General features: G+C 39.5%; 1 protein-coding gene and 1 long non-coding RNA gene across 5 annotated transcripts in view; both read left to right on the top strand.

Annotated features, from left to right (window-relative positions):
- Positions 1–19276, top strand: part of LOC122462618 — a 31036-nt gene extending 11760 nt beyond the window's left edge. Inside the window, exons 1-2 of one of the 2 annotated variants that reach the window (XR_006285306.1) lie at positions 10665–10750; positions 18268–19276. This is a non-coding gene — a long non-coding RNA (uncharacterized LOC122462618). Of the gene's footprint in view, positions 1–10664; positions 10751–18267 lie in introns of those variants that run through there. The other variant, XR_006285307.1, reaches the window with a different exon arrangement.
- GNAS (GNAS complex locus) overlaps positions 1–25637 on the top strand; it is a 255492-nt gene that overhangs the window by 65760 nt on the left and 164095 nt on the right. The gene's annotated exons all lie outside the window — the stretch shown is intronic.

Genomic DNA, 25637 nt, shown 5'->3' with positions numbered 1-25637 from the left:
TTTGTTTGGCACAGTAAGCAAAGAAATATATGGATGTGTTAATTTATTCCAGACCCAATAAATTGGTATGGTTTATAGAAGTCAGAAATGCTTTTTTGCCTATTTAATAATTTGCTCACATTAACAATAATTGACTAATTGCTAGGTGTCCGAAAAATATTGTGACCACCTCTAATCTTGAATAGATTTTTGGTTACAATGTGTGGGCTGTTCCAGAAATCATTATTCCAAAGCTGCTGGGGTTTTTACACATTTATTTTCTTCCAGTTTACAATTTCTGGTGCCAAAAACAGGGAAATTAAGTAAAATGTATTCTGAAAATGAATAAATTAGGAACTTTAAAATCTGATGGAGTTTTGAGATGTAGTTGATGAAAAATTTAAAGATTCAGGTACATACAAGATAATGAATGGAGAGGATTTCTTAATATTTAGTATTAATGCACTATGAAATTGTATACAGTTGAAAATATATAAATTGTATTATTGATATAGGATTGCTGTGGAATATACTCATGTTAAATTAGAATAAAAATTGTAATCTGTTTGTTGTTCTATTGTAGCCTAAAGGTACCTCTCAGTAAGGTATGAAATAAGTCTGATTTTTTTAATGTCACTCTGCTAGAAAGTTCTTAGTGTTCTCTCTTTGAGTTATTCGACCTCCTGCTCATAATAATAGATTGTTTTCTCAGATTTTTACTTTTCTCATTTTTAGAACACAGTTGACACCTCTGTTCATATTGATAAATAAACAGCTAACTAAGAGTTACCCACTGGAATTATGTCATTTTAGAGTAAAAGAATTCCACAATTTATATTTTTTCACCTCTCTGAGACTTACATAAATCAAGTTTTATGTAAATGTGATTTTTATGTGATTCTGCTATTTTCAAGTGAAAATATAAATAACAGTAATATGTAAACTCCTTCTGCAGCTGGCACGGTGTTCAACAATTCATCCAGTAAAAACACAGAAAGTGATTAAAATGCCAATATATAGTTTTAAAACAGCCTCTAAACTTAAAGTAAAAATGAAAATATAAAAATAAAAAAACTAAATACATACATATAAGGATGGAAACACACATGATAGGTAACACCATAATTTGAAATGAAGAACAGTTATAATTAGCTAGATAAACTATGTATTTTTAAAATTTTAATATGTTGGTATAAATATAGTGAGGTAATCTTGGGGGGATATGTAAAATATGAGTCAATTTTTGTAAGAGTGAAATGCTCTATTTCTTAGTCATGAAGACAGAAAGTATTGTTAGACTATTATATATAGGATCTTGCATTGTTTGTTTGTCAAAAATGACACTGACATCAGTAGCAGTTTTAGAATAGGGATTCAGAATTGAGCCCTAGAAAGTTAGAGATGTGACCCTCAAAAAAAATTGCTAGGAAAATAAATACAATTCTGTATGCCCCTAAAAGAATTAAATTAACTTATTTTTTTCCTGGGGAATTTGTCGGTTGCCTGATATCATACAGAGAATGTAAAAGATGAGAGAGAAGAAGCAGCAAATTTTGAATAACTCCTTTGATATTTGGACTCCTAACCAGGAAAAATACCTCTCCATTCAATTTTTGAACTGTAAATGAAAAAACAAAATTATTGCAACAAATTTCCAGTTGGGATATTTGAAATACTCGAGAGTGTGTCCCTTCATTTTCTGTTGTAATAGTTCAAAGTATATCTCTGTCTTTTTTAAGAACTAAATAAAAATGTCAGTCTGAATTTTAGATCCAAATGAGAACAATTTAGGAATAGCTAAAATTTTCCTTCATCAAAAATCATGGAAACATTCCTTTTATTTTTAGATACAGATATTTCTGTAATGAGATTACAGAAATTATAAGATCCTATTATAGCTAATGAGATTATAGTTGATCAGATTTTCGATTAAACATGAGAAGAGTATCAGACTGATACTTAATTTAGTCCATGTTATTTTAAAATGTGCTAAAATGCATGGAGGCTATAAATTGATATAAAATTGGTTCACAAATTTTGTTTTTTAATCTTTACACTGTAAATTCTTTAGACAAGGATCAGCTTTGTGCCAAAGGTGATTTACATCCACAGTGTTAAATATTTAATAACAATGACTACATTTAAAAGAAAATGTAGTAGCAAATCTACTATTAATAGGAAGTTATTTATGAATTTTAAATGTGAAAAACAATTAATTTACAAGTTGATTACAAAAAAGACATTTAAACATTTAAAATCTAAAGTTAAAATTAAATACCAGAATCATCCAGTTGATGAAAATAGCAAACTCAATCCCACGTACACAAAGAAAACCAATATTCTGGGAAGTTATAGCATGTTTCACTTTGATATGTTTTTAAAATTGCATTTTTAAATAACAGAAGCAATGTCACCAGTGAGACACTAATTGGAGGATTTTAAATTGACCCCTTATAATTTTTGGTAAGACAAAATTCAAACAAGGAAAATAGTATTTTCTTTTTGGTGGAGGAGGATGGAGTCAGCTCATGTTTGCTGAGATTGTTCAAACCATGAAACCACCATGCGCTTATCTTCCTTCATTTAAAAAGAGTGATGTCTATCTTGAAAAATTGCCCAGAACTGTGTTTGACAGATAATCACTAAAGGCCTCGTGCTGCTTTCCTTGTGTTCCCAGATCAACCCCTTTCCTCCCCTATCCTCTTTGTATGCAAGGAGTGCAGGAACAAACCCTTAAGTAACTTTATGCTAATATTGCACTTGTTTTTATAAATTCACACTAGACAAGGGGAAAATTGTAGGTGGTTTGGAAAACTTCACTGGTCACTTACAGTATTTGCAGAACCAAACCCACTGAAGGTTTGGATCCTGGCACCTCTTAAAAAAATATAACAATCCGTACCCTCCTGAGTTAAGTGAAGGAATAAGGAGCCTTGGACAGAACTCTCAGTAGTGGCCCAGCTCTGTTTTGCACATCTTAAAAGTATTGTCTTTGAAATATTCTTGATGCTTTGGCAAATTGAAAAGACAAGACTCTATTAAGTTCATTCACATTAAAACCACTGGTGTAATTATTAACAGACACAACTATGTAACGCTGCAGTCTGATAAAAGAAAAAAATTCAAACATAAACCAAGCAATCCATCCCTAACTCATTTTTGCTATTGGGCATGGAAGCAAACTTTGCAGGAAAACCTTATAGCACTTTAGGATAGTTAAGGTTGAAGAGTCAGCCTCAGTTGTGACATTTGTTTTGTTCATCTGTGTTGCAACTAACAGTTTCTAAGTTCTGATTTCCTGAGAGTTCTGTCAGAGTCTTTCTCAGTAAACCCTTGGATGTGTGTAAGAGTTTGCGTGATGGACTGTAACTGCTCTAGGACTGGATCCAAAACCCTGAAATCAGTGAAAGATTCCCATGGATTTCAGTGGGTTTTGGATCAGGCCCTAAACTCCTAACAATCATGTTAATGTGCATTTCAGATTTTTGAAACCTAGAGTGTATAAAATGTCCGTTTAGAAACTTGAAAATAATAGATGATTGGTCCACATCGCTTTAACCACTGTGGGAAAATATGTATCGATGATTATTTCGTGATTAGGAGTGCTTACTCAGGCAAATCATTTGTGCTCTGTAAATCCCTCTGTCATTTGGGATTTTGGGGAGGGAGGGAGATATACCCAGGTATCATTGACAGTTTAACAAACCACTCAAAAATCTCTCCCTAAAACAGCATATGCCTACTGAAAACAAACTCCTGGGGATTATTACAAGAGATCCCCTGCCAACAAATGAAGAATCTCCCAATGTTATTGAGAGGACACTTCTATTCAGTAAAACCAGAAATGCTTGAATATATTTCTCACCATATCCATGCTGCTCTGCTTTAAGAAGTTGTAAATGTTCTCTCTATTCTAGGTTCTCTCTATTCTATTCTTGTTTCTGTGAGCAGATGCGCTATTTGGTTCAGTTAAAATGACCTGCAGTTTATTGTACCAAATCCATATAAGAGATCTGTCTTCATAGCACTCTCTTTTATTGAGAGGCAGCATTTCAAAATCAGTATAAAAATTCCTGTCTTTGCGGTGACTGGCTTCCCCTGTCTCACTGTGCTATTGATTTCTATAGGCTTACGATGAATTTAAAATAATAGACTCTTGATTTCAGTATTTCGATGCAATTAGTGATGATGGGTCAGATACAATTCCCCTTCCCTAAACAGCCAGGCTTTGTGCAGGGGAACTCTGCTGCGGGAGACTGGTGATAGGAGGGGGATTAATCAGCCCATCAGCTGGGAAAGCAGACACCGTTCCTCAAGCCTTTGCGGGTGATTCCATTCACGGAAACTGCATAAATATTATTTATTCAAATATTCTTTGTGAAGCTCTAGGTAAGAGTTTACTAGCACTTCCATTATAAGGGACTGATTTCAGGAGTTCATCTCTCCGCTGCAGAAGTTAGCTGCAGCTTGAAGTTTGGCCACACAGTCTCACCTGTGATTTGTCCATCTTGGCCAAAATTTCTAGACCTGACGCCCTAAAGTTAGGCTCCTAAGTCTGTATATTCTGCACCTAAATTTAAAGTGGCCTGATTTTCATTAGTGTGGTAAGACCAGAAATCCAACTGGAGCTGCAGGTGCTCAGTATCTCTGAAAATCAGGCCTCCTTTAAGTGCAAAGATACCGGCTTAAGAGCCTCACTTTAGGCAGCCAGGTTTAAAACCATTAGCCTTTTGAAGTTAACAGCCCTGTTGATCCATTATCAGTCATGCAGGTGAGTGAGTCCAACATAAGAGAATAAATTGACTGCATGCTTTCTTGCAAATCCTTATGGGTTGACTTACATTTAACTATGTGTTGTAATTCAGTGCTGAGCACTTCCCATCTCCCATTGGAGATAGCAGAAGTTGCAGGCAGGCAGGACTTCTCAGGATCAGACTGCTATTCTGTGATAATGCTTTGCTTGAGGAACTGCACAGCGGGTCAGTTTTCCCATATATGGGAAAACCCTGCTCTGATTTTTAAAGCTCTCTGTTGTGGCTGTGCTGAATATGGGAGTTTTATAAGCAAAGTTGGACGCTTGTTGTGATCTTTTGCATGCCAGTACCCAGAACACAGTAGTTTCTAGCCTTAACTGTAAAGCCCAGTTGAAGCCCTTGTGCAGACAAAGTTCCCAGTTATTTTTCTGGGAACTTTGCCTGAGTAGGCATGCAGGATCTGGCCCGGTGTCATAGTGGTGCTGATCTCTGAGTTCTGGACACAAACCAAACAGCTGGGGCATGAAGGGGTGTGTGTGTGTGCATGCGTGCACGTGCGTGCAATATTCTTTATTCTGCTAAACATATAGTACAACTTTTTTTGCCAGTTATTTTGCCAAGGCTCTTAGCTAAGGCTGTAAAGCAGACTCATTAATCTCTCTCTCTCTAAGAGGTCTCAGTGCCACTAGACGGGACAGAACACCATACCCAGAAGGTGTGTGGGTTACACTAATATTCAGGAAACATTTGACTCCCCAGAACAAATAGCCTGTTTGCCAATCCCTACTGCTGGAGTTCTCTTTCTTCTTGGCAGCAGCTGTCCCTTATTCCTACAGAAGAGATAGGGAGACTGGTACTATGTGCCAGGGAGCACCTCTTTCACTGACTCCAGCTTCTTATGGCCCTCAGACCATAGAGGAGGCCCAAGGAGGCCTTTGCTGGGCCAGCTGGCCTCCTCCTTTCTGCAGTGAGACACTGGTGAACAGAATACTTGAGTATTAGTCAGTTTTATTTCGCCTGAATTTGGCTTTGCTCAGGTCTGTGTGGTTTATCCATTCATGCCATATACAGATAACAGGATAGCCATGGTGTTGATTTAGAGGCCATGTCTGCCTGAGTCAAGGAGTAGTAGTTGACAGTGGATGTCACCTACAGGCATGGCTATAGATGTCAAGAGGCCCACTTTATTTTCAGTAATCATCCCCAAAAGTGTGCCATCCCCCTGTGGGAATGAGTGTAGTGTAGGTAGGGCATTATATTGAGCCAATGTTTAACTCTCCAGGTTTAAGTACTGCTTGGGTGGAAAGGGGCTTCATTGTGACATAGTAGTCCACAGTGGATATTTGTTTCCACCATAGAACCACCCAACAGTATGGCGCATCCGATGGTCTGGTCAAAAGGGTTTCAGGACTGAAAGAGAACAGGTTGCGATGGTAAATGTGCTGATTAGGAAATCTATAATTGCCTATGTAAGGATTTGTACTAAGCTCATTACCACTATATCAGAACACATTACAAGGATTATTGAAACCCTAGTATGCCAATGATGTAGTTATTGTTTGGCAGCCATGGATAAATGAAATCTAACTACTTACTGACTGCCACACAAGCTCCTAACCTTGGATGCATTGAATTGACAAGTATGACTGATCAGAAGCTGAAAATGAAGTCTTCCCCTTCCCTTTTCTGTACATGACATCAGACTGCTGAAGAGGGAGATGATATGCCAGTCTGGGCTACTGATTTGCTTAAACTCCGCTTTTGGCTACATTCACCCATGTGCACTTTGGGAAGAGAACACACAACAAGTTATGAATGGCTACAGCAAGGAATGGGAAGAAACAGGACAACCTTTAATCCTTCTGGGACAACTTGCCTGGAAATTCAGGTTCTCCTTTGGGCATGTCCACTTACAAAAAAGAACTCTTACCTTACAGAGTAGGGTGCAGACAAGTTGTCCATTCCCTGCCCAAATTATACCTGGTCCTAAACCCTTAAATGCAGAAGCAAAGGGATTGCTTCTCGCTGGAGTGTAACTGTATCAAGCAAGTTAAATTAAATCATACAGTAGCTGCTTTCCTTCGAATGTTTAATACCCTTGGTTTGCTGTCATTGGCCTGCTAATGGCCTACGCTACTTCTAAGCCAACAAATGTTCTGAAGTACCTTGTGGCGCTGTTAGTGGCTATCCTGATGTTCATCCGTTGATGTGGAGTTGCAGTGAAAACACTCCTTTGATGTGAGCTTGGCTCACTAGTCCAGCAACAGAACCGCTCGCATAAGCACATTGAGAACCTCATGTTTTTTATAACAAACTTGCCTAAATGCAGTTGTTTTGCGGCTCGTCCAACCCCACCCCCTGAAATCTGGGAACTTTTTGCTCCCTCGAGTCAATTTTTTTTTTTGCACATTCCATCTCACTATACATTGTTGTTACCATCAACATATTTATCATGAACCATATTTAATACCTGTGAGACTGTGGATCTACTCAGCAATATGAGAGAGAACATTACTTACTGGCTGGAAATTAAAAAGATGCAGCAGCCAGTATCAAAACTGCCACTTTAGGGCGGCAGCAGCTGCTTGGTGCTTCCAATCTAAAATCCCAGACTTAGAATTAGTTGCTTGGAAAAATAAAATGGAAACCATGCAGGCGCAGAGAATTAGCCGAGACCACGACGTTTCAGTGTTATGTATAGCACAATACCCATATTTTGAAAACTATTGATGCTATTATGGAGTCATGGTCATGGTTCCATGGTTAAAGATGGAACCAGCTGTCTATTATTAGGTCTATTTTTAATCCCCCCTCTCCAGCTGTGTCTAAAGAACAAATTCCATTTGGCATGAAAATTCTCATGTGAAATCTCAAGCCGGAGGAGACATTTCTGATCTGGGTAAAACCTGAAGCAATTGGTCAAGGTTGTTTTTTGAATTACAGAGAAGGGGAAATTTAACATGGGGTGGTGGGGGGGTTATATATAAATGGTTTCAGAACACAACAGCACATGACTGCTTTTAAAAGTTCCTAGTATTTACACGAGGACTCATTTACATTAGACATTGACCAAATTGGTGTTTAAAATAAAAAATCAGGGACTAATGGACACATGGATGTCCCAAGTCCTCACTCAGCCCTTCTGGAAAGCCGTGAGGCTGTTGTGAGTTGTTTTTTGTTGTTTTTTTCCCCTCCTTCCCCAAAACTCCTGTGATCTGTAGTTCAGCTGCATCGCCTCCTTTTCAATAGCAGCTCCTGTCCCAAAGGATCAAGCATTTCAGTCAGAACAGAAGCAATAAATGTGTAAGGAGCAGAATAAATCCTTAACCTTTCTTCTCCCTCTATTAATCCTGGGATGCTTCGACTTTCCAATGTCTAACACTGGCTCAGAGCCAAACCTAAATGGAAAATGAATGACAGGTAGCCACTTCTTGAGTCTGTTCTTCTGTGGCTAAGATCTAGTTTTCTTCCTCCAATTGAGAAAGCTACCAGAGCAGGGATTTAAACTTTCACTCACCAGCATTTTGCTTGATGAGTGAAAGTTTAAATCCCTACTCCTTAACAATTTCAGAAAAACGCTGAAGTGGTAAGTAATGTACTTTTTTTTCCCCCTTTGCTGAGCATCAGAATGGCAGTGCAAATGTTGAATCTTATCCTGACCCTGTGCAAGGCTACCTAAGTAAACATAAAGGAAAAACTCATTTTTGTGGGTTTTTGAAGATCCCAGTGCTGAAAAGTTAGTTAATGTGTTTGATTTGCGTTTTCTTGAGCTGTCTGGTACACCTTCTTGTGGTGACTTTGGAAAGAAATTAATAAAACACACATTGCTCTAATCATTTTTGATTCCTTGTTGTAAATGCTTAGAAAACGTTGCAGCTAGAGAAATGTTTTCATTTGACAATTTTCAAGCTATGAAGTATCATTTCAACGTCTAAGCTACTTTCTCCCTGTTGTTGTTGTAATTTGAACAAATAGTGTGGTTCCTCAGTTAGGCATTTGGTACGTAAATGTGTGGTCTTTGTCTTGTGTGTTACTGGATTTTTCTAGTGCGGTTGCAATTCCAAGATGCTGCACTCTGTTTAAGATTTTAGATTGTCAACTGTCCCTGAAAGGAAATCATCCTTCAGGTCTATGCTTTGGTAACTTGCGTTCTGTAAGCTTGGTCGCTGTCTTCTTGGAAACCTCTCTCCAGATGTGTGTGAGATGCTTTGTCGTGCTTGCAGTGTCCCACGGACCTGAGAAGTCACCACTCTAATTGAAGCCAATAGCAGCTGGGGGTGCTCAACCCCTCTGAAAATCAGGCCCATACTCTTGGACAGTCGGACTCCCTGTGCATTCTCTCAGTTTTTCAGCCCCAACCACTTGATTGTACTTGTTGATAGCTTAGCCTGAGTCTGTGCTAGGGTTCTGTGGCATTTTTTTCTCCACTATTGCTAATCCCAGTGATGCTCCATCCGTGGCTCCTGCACCATTTTTACTAAGGATGTAAATAATGTGTAAAAACAATAATCATGTAACCAATTAAAATTCTATTGATTACACAGTTAAATGTTTAACTGGGGAACTAGGGGTACGGGGGGTGCTGCACCACCCCCACATTTTAGGAGGGACTCCACTGCCAGCCTCACGCCCAGGAATTCCCCACTGCTGACCTCGTGCCTGGGGTTTCCGGCTGCCGGCCCTGCGCAGAGCCCCGGGCGAATGGCAGCAGCCGGGATCTCGTGCATGCTGGGACCTGGGGGGCAGGGCTGGCAACTGGTACCCAGGGAGCCGGGACCCCGGGCGGAGTTTAATCGTTAACAGAAACCGATAAACATCAAGCTTATCGGTTAACCGGTTAAACTTTTACATCCCTAATTTTTACCATGATGTGATTTACATCTTCTCAGAGCATGTTGTGCAAAGATTAGGCTCTGCCCCTTGTGGACTGAAGCTATCAAGAGTGCAGTGAAAATGGAAGGGATGAGTTGGACCAATGTCTACATGAAACTGTTTACAGATTTTCAGTTACCCAGTAAGTGGAAGGCTTATTTTTTGATATCTGTTTATTTGTTAATAACATGGCTCTCTTCTGTTTCGCCTTATTGTCTAATTGGCTTTTCTCCTTTTGGCAAAGGAAGTTTTCTCTCTCCTGCCATGAGTAAAGCTTTTTACAGACAATCAGAGGGGAAAATGCAAAGCAAATGTCGCCAGATCCTTCCAGAAGGAAAATGGCCCTCAGAACGCTGAGATGTTTGCAGCAACCCCAAGGAAACAATAAAACAAACGCCAAGCAGTATTTGTGGGAACTGAACTATCCTTTAGGAGTCCTGCATTTCCGTGGGAAGCAAGAGTGTGAGATATGAGCTGGCCAGTTTTCCCAGTGAAAGCAGTGAAATAAACCTAATAGGCTCGCTAATGGCCTGCAATGAGATAGGTGCACAGGCGCTCCCATGGGAGCGCCATGTGGAATCATGCCTGGGGAAGCACGCTCCCTTCCTGGAGCACAGGATCGCACATGGTGTGCTGCCTTGGAGAGGGTGCTCTCTGTGTCAGGTGTACAGGGAATAGGAGACGTGGCCCTGTCAATTAAACTAATGCTGACAGTCGCACCAGTCCGGTGGAGCCCTGGTACCGTTGTAGCTGGCACCTCTGTGTAGCCCAAGGCTGTCACCCTTTCACACCTGCACAGGGACCACACACAGGCAAGGGACCTGATGGTATGAGTGTTCACCACCACGTGTAATACACACTGCTGGGAGTTTCAAAGGACAGAATATTCTCAATCTTGATTCTTCAGTAGCCCGCCCCTAGAGTTAAGGGTCAGCCTAAGTGTGAGTTCCTTTCTGCACACATGCAAAGAGCACATAATAGAATATTCTATAACTATCTTTCCCACAGGCCTGCTCTAGGACTGTGTCTGTTTAAACATCTCCTTTTACCTTGACAATGCTTTGAAGATATTTGATTGCCTGACAATGGCCATTTCTGTCTATCAACACAGATCTACATTTGTCTCCTTTCTGGGACATAACAAGGTATTGCGTTAATCCATTATTCGGAAAAGTTGACACAGCAGTCACTGTTTCAGATAGTGAAGCTCCTTTCAGAGGTTGTTTGCTTTATCTACAAACCATAACTCTTTAGAAATAGCAAAAATATTAACAAAAATAGGTGGAGAAAGCAACAAGGTCTCTCTGTCAGTGCATGTGCAAGGACTGGATCCCTGCAGAATCTGCCATGCCACCGTAAGAAATCTGCAATTGCTTTTTCCTGTTCAAGTGCCTGTGCAGATTCCCTTTGTTTTCTACACCCATTTCAAGTGCAGATTTCCACACACACACTTTAGATTCATAGTAAACATGAAAACAATTACAAAGCAATTGCACCAAGCTGCAGTTTCCTCCTGGATCAGACATGGGTGGAAGCAATGTCCTGGCTTGTTACTTTTTGTGCCATCTCTGGTTCCATTCCCATGAAAAAGATAGCTTTGACCAATCCTGCTTGTGACACCTACCAACATTTAATTTTTCATTACCACCCACCATGCAAATAAATCAAGAGTTTGTTTTGAATGCAAACAAGAAAAAGACAGACACTAGTAAATTGCTGTTTTAGTGTTGACATGATGTGTTCTGCCAGATAATGCAAAAACTGCACAGCCCTTGCACGAAGGAGAAATACTATAGTGCTCTTAGAAATCATCATTTTCCATCAGTCTGTAACACTTTGTTGTGGTTGATTTTAACTGAACCAAATTGACAGGCACAAACTCTGAACAGGGATGCTAGGGTGGATTGGAATTTCCTCTTTGCTTGAAGAGAACTGGTGCATTGGTCACATTAATCTGGCTGACAAACAGACATAAAACAGAGCAAAAGGATCAAAGGTTTCCTCCAAATCTTGGAGTGATCCCTGCTCTCCTGCCTCTGGGGGGAAAGCCTCACAGAGTGCGATACTCTACAGATACGAAGCGTAAATGTAGCACCAACTGTGTATTGCACCCACAAAACCCTCTGTACGATAGAGACAGCACAGAGCCTGGTCCTCTACTGCTTGAATTGGGGGTAAGGGGTGGAGACGGGGAGGCTGGCTGCTATATTATTTTTAGGGCCTACCTCTCTTCTGTCATATGGCTCCCTTACTGAAGCATGCCACTTGACATTCAAGGGCCCTCTCCTTCCCCTCATAATTTAGGCACAGTAGCCTCTGCTGCCTGTGCACAGGCTCTCGCTTGACTGAGTGACACCCCTGCTTTCCCCCAAAACTCCCCATGGAGTGGAATGGCACCGGCTCTGCTGCTGTTTACTGTCAAGGAAAAGAGAAAGATTTGCCCTTATGTTGAGCCTTTTCCTTGCAACAACAGAAGAGCAATAAGGATGTGCCTCTTGCTAAGGCCGGTAGGGAATTTAATCATGCATTTTAAAACCATTTAGCAATGAGGGTAGAAAGGGTTTCCTCTGAAAGTTGGCACCTTTCAGCAGGCAGCACCCCCTCCCCCAGTGCTACTGCACTTGAACCTGGGACCTTCTGGCCCAGTGCCGAGAATGCTGAGTCACATTGGCATATTTATGACCAGTGATAAGTAGGCTGCAAAGTCGGCGTTCAGATCCACTCTGGGTTCTTCTCTGGAGCATTTCTTTCAGTCCATCCAGATCTTTCCTTGTGCCCAGTTTGGCTCCAGCTCTCTCTTCCCTGTACGTACAACCCATTATCTGGTTTCCCCCAAGTCTCAGGGGCCTCAGGACACACTGGACGCCTCAGGCCATAGAGCAGCTCTGGAGCATAAACAATTTTACTGTTGTATCCACATAGCAGCCCTAGCGTCCTCTGTTTAGAAAAGCACCACCCATATTGGCTGGGATTCATCCAGGGGAGTTGGGCCCCAAACCCTGTGGTGGTTCCACTGTGCATAGACGCCGCAGAGTAGGGGAGCACGAAGCCCAAGCAAGCCCTGCCTGCCACAGAGATTGGTGATACACACACAGCTGATCAACACAAATTTAAATTTCTTTTTTTTTTTAAAGTCAAAGTTTTTAATTGAAATTTCAAACTTGAAAAGCAAGCAAACAAATACTCTAAACGAAAATGTTGTGGAAAGTTTTTTAGCCTTTTTGCCAGCTGTGGTAACACCCAACTCTGCATAGTCTACCAGAAGTGGGGGAATAGAGTGGTAGCAGGTAGAGCTGTCAGCATGGATTAAAGCCATAAACCACCGTTGTGGGGGTGCAGGGGAGAGGGTTTACACAGAGGTCCCACTCACCGTTTCAATTCAGAGACTGGAATAACAGTCACATAGGAGCTTCTGAGCAACCGTTGCCCAGGCAAATGGCGACGCGTTTGGCTCTTTGCATGAAGCTGTATCCTGTGCTCCTGTAAAGGAGAAGAACTTGTTGGTGGAAGAAGAGGTCTTAGATTGTGAGAGAGGGTAGAAGCAAACGCTAGACAAAGTGCAATGTTGCCCACGCCAACTGCTGAAAAATGTCAGGCCCAAGAAAATCATGATTTTTAAAACAAATAATAATGTGGTTTGGGTCTCTTTTATTTGCATCCTGGTTTTTGCACCTTTAGGGTGCACATTTGCAAGCTTCTCACTGCAACCAGTAGGGCTAGAAACTTACTTTTTTGTTTGTTTTAACTAAAGCTGGGAGTCTCACTTAATCACATGATTCCAGGAGCTGGGGCATTAAGAAAAACACAAAACACTGAGACTTGCCAACATTGCGAAGAGAAATTGAACCTGCAGAAAGATTTGGGCTTAATACTTGGACCTGTTCAGAACTGGTGGGAACTAGTCCACTCTTCCCTCTTTATGGATAGAGCTGTTATTCAGCAGCTTTATTGTCTGCCTCTCCAATAAGAGTGACCTCCTGAATTTCAAGGTAGTACAGGCTAACCATTGGAAAAGTACAGGACAGAGTTCACTTTTCAAGGGGCATCACCCTACAGTGTTTTCAGCCCCCGCACAAAGAATTTATTTCTTGTTTAAGTAGCCTTCCTTAACTCCTTTTTTTAACTTGAAAAGCAGCTGCAGTGCAATATATAATTTGTACTGTATTACTTAGAGACCAACTTTTTCACATGGGAATTTGAATGGGGCCCCAAATAGCAACATAACTTAAAATATGGGGATGGTGGAAAGGAAAAGAGGGGTGTCAGTCCCCCTCTCGCAACTAGCGTGGCCATGTAATATCCACATGCTTCATCAGAAACATTTCATAGGGAGCAGCAATATGGGAAAAAGATTAATGGATTTTAAGGGCAGAAGGGACCATTATGATCATCTAGCGTGATCTCCTGCATAACACAACAGAAACTCAGTAATTTCTGCATCAAGCCCAGTGTTTGAGTGTAACTTTTGAAAGATATCCAGCCTTGATTTTAAAAGTTCAAATTGTAATAAATGCTTCAAAACGCAGAGAGCAGCTTTGGAAAATGTTCCCAACACATTATGTTCTCTTAAAAAATATTATTTCTGTGATGTTATCAGCATGCTAATAAAATGCCATCTGAAGCTTCTTGGGAGGTTTTCTTACCACCGCGTTGGCAAAGGTCCTTTGTGTATTGTATTAATCTTTGCACAACATTTTTCAAGAAAGTAAGGCTACAAAGAGCATTTGGGGAATGTGAAGTAGTGACGTTGCAAAGGAGAGACGCTGGAGTAGGAAGTGACTCTGTGATATTTAGTTTCTCTTTCTTGGCAGTATTTAGAGGAATCCCAAACAACATTTTTAACTTTTAGGATAGAGCAGGACTCCTGCGAGGCAGGATCTGCTGCGAAGCTCTGACACAGATCATTTTGATTCCCGAACAATGTGTCTTATTTTACTGATGTTTTATTTCACAGTTTAAAATATATGAATCCTTGCCTAATTCACAATATTTTGGAAGATCCAACCAGCGATACAGCAATAACAGCCAGGATTGACTGTCAGCCTCCTTTTAGATTTTCCTGACGTTTTCTCCTTAATAGCTATAATGTAGCTTGTTATTTAATTTCCTTTTGGGGAGAAAACCCAGAAAAGTTATAAAATTATTTAACGGAAATATTTAGGCATAGAAAAGACAAAAAAATCTGATTATTTATTTATCCTTTTTGAAATTATCTTAAAGAGGTGGGTAGAGACATTTTTAGATACCTTACGGAAAAGCTTATTTTTAGCAAGATGAATGCAACTGCTTTCATACATATACTCTGAATGCTAAAAATATACATGAAAGATTGCTTATAGCTTTCTGTATGTGCACATCAGCCTCATATCTAAAATCTCAGCTGTTTGGGTTCGGTTTTGTTTTATTGAGGGAGAGCGTCAAATCAATAGACCATTTGCCAAGTTGCATTTTCAGAACGTTAAAAGCATGCCACCACCGTATTCGACATGATCCAGCTACCTGAAAGGGCTTCACACTTACAGTAGTACATTCGTTTCTGTCACATACATCTAAATAGATGAATTGGCCAGCTGCAATTAATTTGCATTGTACAAATAGTTTGAAAACTGAGCAGTCCGTACTCAGGACGGAACAATCTATTTTTAGCTTTTCAAGCAAGTCTGTTTTGTGTTCTTTGTAGAGTCAGTGACATTCTTTCAATTTTTTTCAGCTTAATTAACACAAAAGAAATTTGTAATCTGAGAAGGCAGCAGAAACAGAAATCCCTGAAACCCATGCATATGTAAGAAAGCAGAAGATGGCAGTTTTGTGAGAAAAATGGGCAACGGATAGGGAAAAAACCTGTGATAGTTTGGGAGCAGAGGGGAGGCATTCTTTTTTAGATAGAGGGACAGATTCATTTTATACAGCATAGTTGTTGATTTTGAAGCATACATTTACAGCTGCTAAATCCTGAATTCATTATTCTGAACATGGCAAGAGCTACATGGAGGCTGACATTTTCCCTACTTTCTAAAGGAGACGCACACCTAGAAAAAGAGGAAGAGTACAGATAACTGCATGTACAACAGTCATCTGTAGAATGGCATACACATGCCTAGCCTGGGGTTGGGCCTGGGGCCCTTTGCTCACATGTGTTTGCAAGACTGGACCTTTGTACAGATATGTGTGTGTTCATCCGTGTTTCACATTTTGCAAGCAAACAGGAGGTGTTCAGATATAATCACCGTTTTCATTATAAACTTGCAGTGGCAAATGCAGAACTGTACATGCATGTCTAAATGAATGAAATACATCACTAATGAGAGGATATTAATTGAAGGCTTAAAGGCAAAACTGTCACTGTGGCCGTAGGAAAAATGTTGCTTCTGGAGACAAAGAAGGAACAGGAAAAGATTGAAAAGTGAATGAAGGAATCAGAGTAGCAGCCGTTGTTAGTCTGTATTCGCAAAAAGAAAAGGAGTACTAGTGGCACCTTAGAGACTAACCAATTTATTTGAGGATAAGCTTTCGTGAGCTACAGCTCACTTCATCGGATGCATTCAGTGGAAAATACAGTGAGGAGATTTATATACACACAGAACATGAAAAAATGTTATCATACACACTGTAAGGAGAGTGATCACTTAAGATGAGCTATTACCAGCAGGAGAGTGGGGGGGAAAAAAACCTTTTGTAGTGATAATCAAGGTCGGCCATTTCCAGCAGTTAACAGGAACGTCCGAGGAGCAGTGAAGGAACAAACTCCAAGCACAGTCATTGAATAAAAAGTAATAGGCATTTCTTCAAAATAATTGTAAAGTCTCTGCACATGGAAACAGACATTTGTGTGTACAGATTCACACAACATTAGGCTGCAACACTTGTCAGAATCCATTGGGAATCAACAGTGTCTGTACAGTGTGAGAGCTTTCAGGACATCTTCCCAAATAAAAAGAAAGCTTGATAGATAGCTAATTTGGAGTGGGCAAGTAGAGAAACAAATGGTAATAAATGTTCACCCTCTTTGGGATCGCTGTAAAAGACTCCCATGGACTGGACCAAGGGCAATATTTTCAAAAGCACCCAAGTGATTTAGGAGCCTACATGCCTCCGATACTTTTGAAAATGGGACATAGGCTCCTAAATCATGTGGGCCAGATTTTTAAAGGTATTTAGGTGCTTAAAGATGCAGATAGAGAGTGTGTGGTTTTCAAAAAGGCCTAGGTGCCTAACTTCCACAGTTGCCTAGGTGCTTTTGAAAATCCCAATTCGTGCCTAATTACATTTAGAAATCTGGCCCACAGGCACTTCTGAAATTTTTACCCCAAAAGAAAGTTTCAGTTGCCCAGCTAGCTTCAGTATGAACAGATTATCAGAATTAATTGCAGAAACCTGTTCAACTCCTGCTAATTCTTATTAGCAGCCCTGTGACAACGTACAAAAAAGATGTGCACCAAAAAAGTGCATTTTTTCAAGCAGATAGATGAATTTAGCTCCCCAAACCATAAGCACCTTTGAACGCATGAAGCTAGGTAGAATCCATGACTATCATCCGAAACAGTGGGTCATTTTGAATTGTTAAAAAACAGGAGTACTTGTGGCACCTTAGAGACTAACAAATTTATTGGAGCATAAGCTTTTGTGGGCTACAGCCCACTTCACTGGATGCATTGAATGGAACATATAGTAAGAAGATATATACATACACAGAGGTGGAATTTGCCATACAAACTGTAAGAGGCTAATTAATTAAGATGAGCTATAATCAGCAGGAGAAAAAAACTTTTGTAGTGATAATCAAGATGGCCCATTTAGACAGTTGACAAGAAGGTGTGAGGATACTTAACATATGGAAATAGATTCAATATGTGTAATGACGCAGCCACTCCCAGTCTCTATTCAAACCCAAGTTAATGGTATCTAGTTTGCATATTAATTCAAGCTCAGCAGTTTCTCGTTGGAGTCTGTTTTTGAAGCTTTTCTGTTGCAGAATTTCCACCCTTAAGTCTTTTACTGAGTGGCCAGAGAGGTTGAAGTGTTCTCCTACCGGTTTTTGAATGTTATGATTCCTGATGTCCGATTTGTGTCCATTTATTCTTTTGCGTAGAGACTGTCTAGTTTGGCCAGTGTACGTGGCAGAGGGGCATTGCTGGCACATGATGGCATATATCACATTGGTAGTTCAGGAAGCCATTTCCTGAAGAGTGTAATTGACTTGTTTAATGCTGATCGGTTCTGTGACATAACATCAGTATTGTAGTACCTCCGAGTTACGAACCACTCAGGAATGGAGGTTGTTCATAACTCTGAACTGTTCGTAACTCTGAACAACACGTTATGGTTGTTCTTTCAAAAGTTTACAACTGAACATTGACTTAATACAGCTTTGAAACTTTACTATGCAGAAGAAAAATGCTGCTTTTAACCATCTTAATTTAAATGAAACAAGCAAAGAAACAGTTTCCTTCCCTTGTGAAATCTTTTTTTTAACTTTCCCTTTTTTTTAGTAGTTTACATGTAACACAGTACTGTACTGTATTTGCTTTTTTTGGGGTGCCGGGGGACGGGGTCTCTGGCTGCTGCCTGATTGTGTACTCTGGGTTCCAAATGAGGTGTGTGGTTTACTGGTCAGTTCGTAACTCTGGTGGTCGTAACTCTGAGGTTCTACTATACTTTACAGGTGAGATTTCTTCAAGTACAGCAAAGCAGTGGCTGCTCCACTGAATTCAGCAAACCTCTCACACCTACATCAAGTTTCTGGGGGCACCTGTCAGTCGTCAAAAAGTCCAGATTCATCAATAATAGCCCATTTAGAATTTTTTGAAGACTATAATTTTATTACCAGAATTTATTTGCTAGCAAGTATTTAAAATTATTTGCCTTTTTACTTAAGCCCAATCATATATTTGTGACTCTATATTTATGCCACTGTTCTCAGGGTGTGTTATGGAATTCTTTCCCTGTAGTTCACTGTAGCTGTATGCGCTGCTACTTTGAAACCTGTAGCTGTATGGAATCTACAGGAATTTATTGTTCATGCCTCTGCCTGCTTTCTGGTAATGTGCCCTCTTTGTCATTTGATACCTTTCTTCACTTGTATTAAAAATGTTCAGCTCTTGTAAATCTGACCTCCTGTCTTATAGTCTGAAATCTACAATTCAGTTGTAATGCCTGCCATAAAGGGCTCACTTTTCAGGACTGTCTCACTTGCACGTATTGTAATTTTTGAAAATAGAGGCCTAAAATAAGGTGCTTTTTTAAATTTTGTTAAAAATGTTTGTCACTGCGAAAGTTTTACATGAATGCATCCTATATTTAAAAGGGTGTTACACACACACACACACAACAACATTAGGTTCTAATGTCCTTATTATTTAGAAACAATAAGAATGTTATAAAGCTGCCCAGAAGTATAGAGAAAGGAAACGTGCTATTACATCTGTGATTAAAGAGGCATGTGGCTAATGAGTGGAATGAACTGTCAGAGAATGTTGAAGAGAAAGGAGTGAAGTTGTGAACTAGTGTTTGCAGCTTTGTTTTCTGGAATCTAGAAATTTCTGGAAGGTGAGAAGGGTATCCCATACAATGTTCTATAGAAACCTGTCTTGCTCAACTTAATTTTTAAGTCTTCGTAGAGTTGGATTTGCTCGGTATTTTTCATTCTAACTGTAATAAACATGAAAGCTGTTGATCAGTGCTACAAACTGGAGTTTAATGTTTTGCAATTACCAAACATCAGTGTAAAAATTTATCTAAATCTGTGGGCCTGATTCTCATTTGCACTGAAGTCTCTCTATAATGAGAATTATACATGCATAAAGTTGAAAGAGGTGGTAGGAAACAAATGACTGAATGGACTAAAGTAATGTAAACAGATATAGTTCTTCTAAAGTAAAATGTAAATATTGTCAAGATTTTACAGACGGGATTCATGCTCATCTCAAAATGTGGTCCTGTCTGACCAGCTCAGCACCAATGCATTGTGCTTTTAGCACATTAGGACTGATTTGATTGCAACTTCATAAGAAGTTAAGTTGCTGAAAAAGCAAATAAGTTGGTTAAAGTGCATAAGTATCTATAAGCAGATACAGAAGAATGGCTGTTCTAACTAATTAGTGAGCGGGGACTTGGTTATTGTGTTACTGTGTTTGACTTACAGAATTACAAGTTTTTAATTCTGGACAATAGGTGTGTGCTCTTGTGTGTCTGAGGAATAACTATGCTTACAAAGCAAATCACATAGGAGGTGTTTTGAGTGTCATTTCATAAAGGCTTTGTGAGGATTTTTTCAGTGAGTATTTTCACTGCATTAAAACAAAAAACAGTGGGCTTTTCAGGTGGGAGGAAATCATAGCCACCTCACCACTAAGTGGCAATCACTTACTTGTGCTTTGTTTAAGGAAGGGAGAATTTCATCCTTAAAGTATAATTAAGTACAATAATAAACAGGAAATCGATCCCAAAAGTCTGATTCTCTTTGTTTTAAGCCCCACAAGTCTGTTTAAGGTATCTCTTGTGAGGAAATTGATTCTCTAAAACACCTATTTAGTGTAACAGTTGCAAAATAAGTAAGGTAGTCAATCGTACCATTGGCTTTTATAGTCCAGCTGGTTACTTGCCAGCGTAAACAACATTTTATAGGCTTATTTTTACTAGAATTTATTTTCATGTGCATTTCAGCTATAGTCTGTGAACCATTCCAATTCATCCCTAATTCCCAAGAGGAATAACTATTTAACTACTTTTTGGAATAATGTTGTAGTTTATAAAATAAACTGACCCAAATTGTCATCTCTAAAGATAGAATAAACCTCTCTTCTATTTTATTCATTTTCTTCTTATATGTTTTCCTTTTCTAAGAGTAACAGAATATTTCCTTTTTTTTTTTTAAACACAGAGGTTAAATCTATTATTCTTTTCTCTGAATGGCCTTTCAGCCCAATGTATTGTCTGTTGTTGAGTCAGATTACATGCTGTACAGTAGTCAAGTCTTTAAACCATTGCATCATTAAATAACAGTAAGTACTTATTGTTGCTGAATCACTTACGGGAAAGATGGGTTTATCACCTATTTACAAGTGCAGTACAGGCCCAAAATATTTCATACATGTCCATATACTATCTAACCTTCTAATTGGACAAATTATTTAAATGGAATTGCTCTTTGCAACTGTTCTAACCCAGTGGATTCTCAACCAGTGGTCTGGGGCCCTCTGGGGGGAGGAGGGGACACATATTCAGGTTTCAGGGGGTTGACCAAGCAGGGCTAGTGTTAGACTCGCTGGGGCCCAGGGCAGAAAGGTGAAGTCCCACCACATGGGGCTGAAGTCCGGGGCCCTGAGCACTTACACCTGCGACTGAAGTCGATGCCTGAGCAGTTTAGCTTCCTGGGGTCCCCTGTAGCATGGGGCCCCAGGCAAATGCTCTGCTTGCTACCCCCTAATGCCGGTCCTGGCTTTTATACGCAGAAAACTAGTTGTTGTGGCATAGGTATTTTATAGCATGGGGGGGCTCAGAAAGAAAAAGGTTGAGAACCCCTGTTCTAACCTATTCTGCTTGCAAAATATTAAATAGAGGGAAATACAGTAAATAGTGCAGTAGGATCTTTAAGCTCTTGCCTAGCCTCAGAGTTAAAATTGAAATTGCTCTAATTTGTTTGGTTCTAGTTTATAAATATTACTTCAGGTGGAAGGGATAAAAATGACTTGGATATAAATTTTTGCAAATATTTCTAGGAATTACAGAAGTCACTCTGCAAGTTGGGTAATGTGGCCACCAAAGGCTCTAAAGGAGAGAGAGAGTCTCCAGTCAAAATCTTGCATCCAAGAACTGTTCAGCTAGATTCAGAGTTTATGACTAGAGAGCACATCTCTTCCCATAAGCAGTGGGAAAGCCTGTGTTGCTGCTACAAAGGTGAAGGGATCACAGAAGGGTTTCCACATCCTTGCATGTGCACTGTTGATGGGCAGTTTGCAGGTGGGTTTTCCAAAGGAAATGAGGGGACCACAGGCTTGTCAAACAGAAGTAGTGGGTCCAAGCATAGCACATACCAGCATGCTGAAACATGGAACCCACAGCAGCCCTTTTACTCAGGCTTTTCTCCCTTTTGAAGGATTTGGTCTAATCTTCGTAATAATCAAGATAAAAGGAAGTGATGTTCACATGGGCTGAGCATTTGCAGCTTACACTGACTTTAACTGGAATCCTGGCTGCTCAGCATTTCTGAAAATCTGGTCCATAGTTATTAGCTAACATATTGCCCAATTCTGTCCACTGAGTTCAGCTGGAGCAGGACCATTATCCCTTTGTTCCTCACAGCGCTGTCAGAAAAGGAAGACAAATGTTCTGAAAATATGGACTTCAGTCGGAGTTGTATGCATGTTGCTTTTGCACTATGCAGGCCTTACAAGAGGGATACATACTCTCTCTCATCTTGAAAAGATTCTAATTTAGGACCTTGTTGCAATCATTAAAATCTGCAGGCAAATAACCTTTTGTTCTAAAATTAAAAAAATAAAATAGACTTCTTTGTCACCAGGAAATTTGAAAAGTTCTTCACTATATTTGCTGTGCTTTTGCAAAGCAAGTCAGACAGTAGAGGGAGCACAAGTTAACTAACAGCCACTATTCGGAGAGCCATGGGATGTCAACAATCATGGCACCATAAATCAGGTTAGTAGAAATCAAATAACGAAATAAACAAGTAAAAGCCATGTTGATTTGTGGTCTACAGGAAATGGGGTGGGGACTGCAGTTTGTCAGAGGAAAATGGGTTAAACTAAGTATTACTAAACAACTGAGAGAGGCCAAAAATGGCACCGTTAATATGGAATCTCTGCACATTTCAAGGGAGTTGTATTTAAATTCCTGGATCTGAACCTGCCTCCCCAGATTTGAGTCTGGGTTGGATTCAAAACCAGAAAGGGACTATTTTCTCTTTCCTGTTTGGATGGAAGTGATATCCCAATAGAAGACTTCATGCGGTTTTGGTGCCATAACCATTGAAGCCAAATGGGAACATTGGTCCTAAACTAGCCTGGAATTGAAACCCCAGCATTGACTCTTTAGCCCATTTCTGCTAAACAATTGATAACTGTACTGAAAAACAAATAAACAAAAAAAAACCCCACACCCAATTAATTATAGAAAGTAATCGACCATGTACCTTTGACAATAACACAAAATCTTGACAACTGATATGCTTGACAATTCAGAAGCCAGAATATATTGAGAACAATGTGTGAATTGAACCTATGCTGGTCTTTTTGGTTTTGAACATACAGCATCTCCAAGATACAATTTTCTTACACAATGAGTCAAATGTGATTGTGTTTTGAAGTACCATGGTTGAACTTGGATTTGGTGCTGAAATGTACGTTTTCTTGGGGATCATATTCATTAATGGGTTTGTTACAGCTAGAGAATGACATTGACATGACAAACTTTCTGATATAAAAGCCAAACTCAATTGGCTATAAACTTTAACATGAAAAATTCTAAGAATTTAGATGTTACATTTAGAGAGAATATAGGGTAGCAATATGTGAATCTGGTCTACTCTCTTTATAAATTTTTCCAATAAAATGATTTGAGTTGAAGTTAACTTTTTACTGCTTAAGAAGATAATATGGTTCATAGAAAAATAATTCAGATTGCTTAATTTTTAAAACTTTTCTAATAAGAAAACTTCAAAGAGGTTCCTTTCATGCTAGCATTAACGTAAAGCAGGTAAAGTGAAATGTTCCTACATTGGAATGTAGTTTGAAAAAATAGATTTTTTTTTTTTGTAGCCAAAGATGAATCCATAGAAATATTTGTACAAATCGGTATAAAAAAGAACAAAATGTATTTTAGTGACTAAAACGTTTTTATTAAAGATCAATGTAATAGTTGATCTGGTGACCGTTTTGGAGATATGTCTGTATTCAATTGCAGATTCCGTTTTGCTTTGTGAACGCCTTTTTGTGATTGTAACCTTTACTGCAGCCTCACTGTGTGTTGCAATGTCCATGTTAGACTAAGATATCCAGTCTGTGTTGAAAACCAGTCTAATCCTGGTTAGATCTAATCTAATAGTTAGACCAATCTAATAATTACACCAATCTAATCCTAATAGTCAGTCTATTCTAGAGACTGTGTATTGGTGATAAGGTGTGGGTCACCTCAAAGAGGGCTAATAAAGGCCCTTGCTAGCTCTCTCATTTCATTGAATGATTCTTCCTACTGGAACAATGAGTTCTCTACTAGCAGGGCCATTGACTTGGAATGGCTCTCAATGACTGATCCAGTTCCTTGAGACAAAAGACACAGAAGCAGGGGCGAGGAGACATAGGGCTGGAGCGGAGAATTCCTGGACAGAATGGGAGGGAGATGGCTTTAAAAGAAAGGTTAGATGAGGTTTCTAAGGAAGGGGCTATGTATTCTGTCACCACTTGTAAGCAGAACTTCCTGGAGAGAGTGAAGACAGGAGAGACTCTCCCTTGCCTAAAGATGCTGGCCAGAACCAGGACTCGCAGACAGGGTGAGATCAGACTGCGGGAGATAGGTTGAATTCAGGAGTTTGTTTTCCATAATTCTACTGTGCTTTTTTAAGAGTAAAATGTTTGTGGTTAGGAAGTCCTTTGCTAAGTCTGTGTTCTTGCTTTACTCTCCTGTTGGCCCTGATGAATTTAACTAGAAAACCAGCGCTCCCGCAGCCAGGTGGATCCTTATTTTCTTACATACATATTAAGAGATGTAACAAATGCCAATGGTAAAGGAATACAGAAGAGTTGAGGTATTATAGGTTATGAATGACAGTAGGTATATATTGTTTTTGTAAAAGTTATAGGGGGGATTCTGTATCAGATCTTCCCATTTGCCCCATATTTCCTCATATAGTTCAGTAGTTAATCTAAAAAGGATTAGAGCAAAAGATTTGTTTTAGAATGGGTACAGGGTGTAGAGTGTAGGAGCAGCATAATAATTTAATTCTATTTTAGGATCATAGCTGTGCTGACAGAATGTATATTCATTCACTCAGTGTAGCCTTCCCCCCCTCCCCAACCAAAAAATTATACGCTAAATTACAGCCATCACGCTTCAATACATCTACTGTAGCAAGTGTAGATCAAGGCAAGGAATACAAGACAGGGAACAGATCAGTTGATTAGACCAGATCAGTGGCTCTCAATGTTTCCAGACTACTGTACCCCTTTCAGGAGTCCTATTTGTCTTGCATACCCCCAAGTTTCACCTCACTTAAAAACTACTTGCTTACAAAATCAGACCTAAAAATACAAAAGTGTCACGGCACACTGTTACTGAAAAATTGCTTACATTATCATTTTGACCATATAATTGTAAAATAAATCAATTGGAATATAAATATTGTACTTACATTTCAGTGTATAGTATATAGAGCCATATAACCAAGTAATTGTCTATATAAAATTTTAGTTTGTCCTGACTTTGCTACTGCTTTTTATGTAGCCTGTTGTAAAACTAGGCCAACCTCTAGATGAGTTGATGTACCCCCTGGAAGACCTCTGTGTACCCCCGAAGTTTCGCCTTCCCTTTGTTGAGAACCACTGGATTAAACAGTCTCTAAACAAGTTGGAAGTGCATGGGGCTTTAGCAAATGTACTACACCTAACATTCCAAGAAACAAAGACAAATAACAACCTTGAGCTAAAACCACAATATGCTGTACTTCATCTAGAAAGATGTCAGTCGTTCACATATGTATAGAATACATGACAGCTGCATGTGTACCTGAGCAGAGATTGAAAAATCTGCTGACCCATGGCAAATAGGACACCTCCCTGTATAACTGTGGATATCAGCACATTCAACTTCTGCAGCGATACACTTTTCTTTAAAAAATGCATGAATGTTGTTGGCACTCTGAACGTCTTAATTAACTCCTTCAGGGACAACGTGGCAGGACAGCAAGGCTTAGCAATAATAGTCACTTTACTCTTAAACAGCACTAGAGAGCTACAGATCTTTGAAAAATAACCCAGTCCTCAACACATCCCTTATAGTCTGATCTCACCTCTCCTGTGAGTC

Source organism: Chelonia mydas, chromosome 13 (assembly GCF_015237465.2).
Source record: "Chelonia mydas isolate rCheMyd1 chromosome 13, rCheMyd1.pri.v2, whole genome shotgun sequence".
Lineage (NCBI taxonomy): Eukaryota > Metazoa > Chordata > Testudines > Cheloniidae > Chelonia > Chelonia mydas.
Note: the sequence above shows the minus strand (reverse complement) of the source record. Positions and strands in the feature narration are given on the sequence as shown.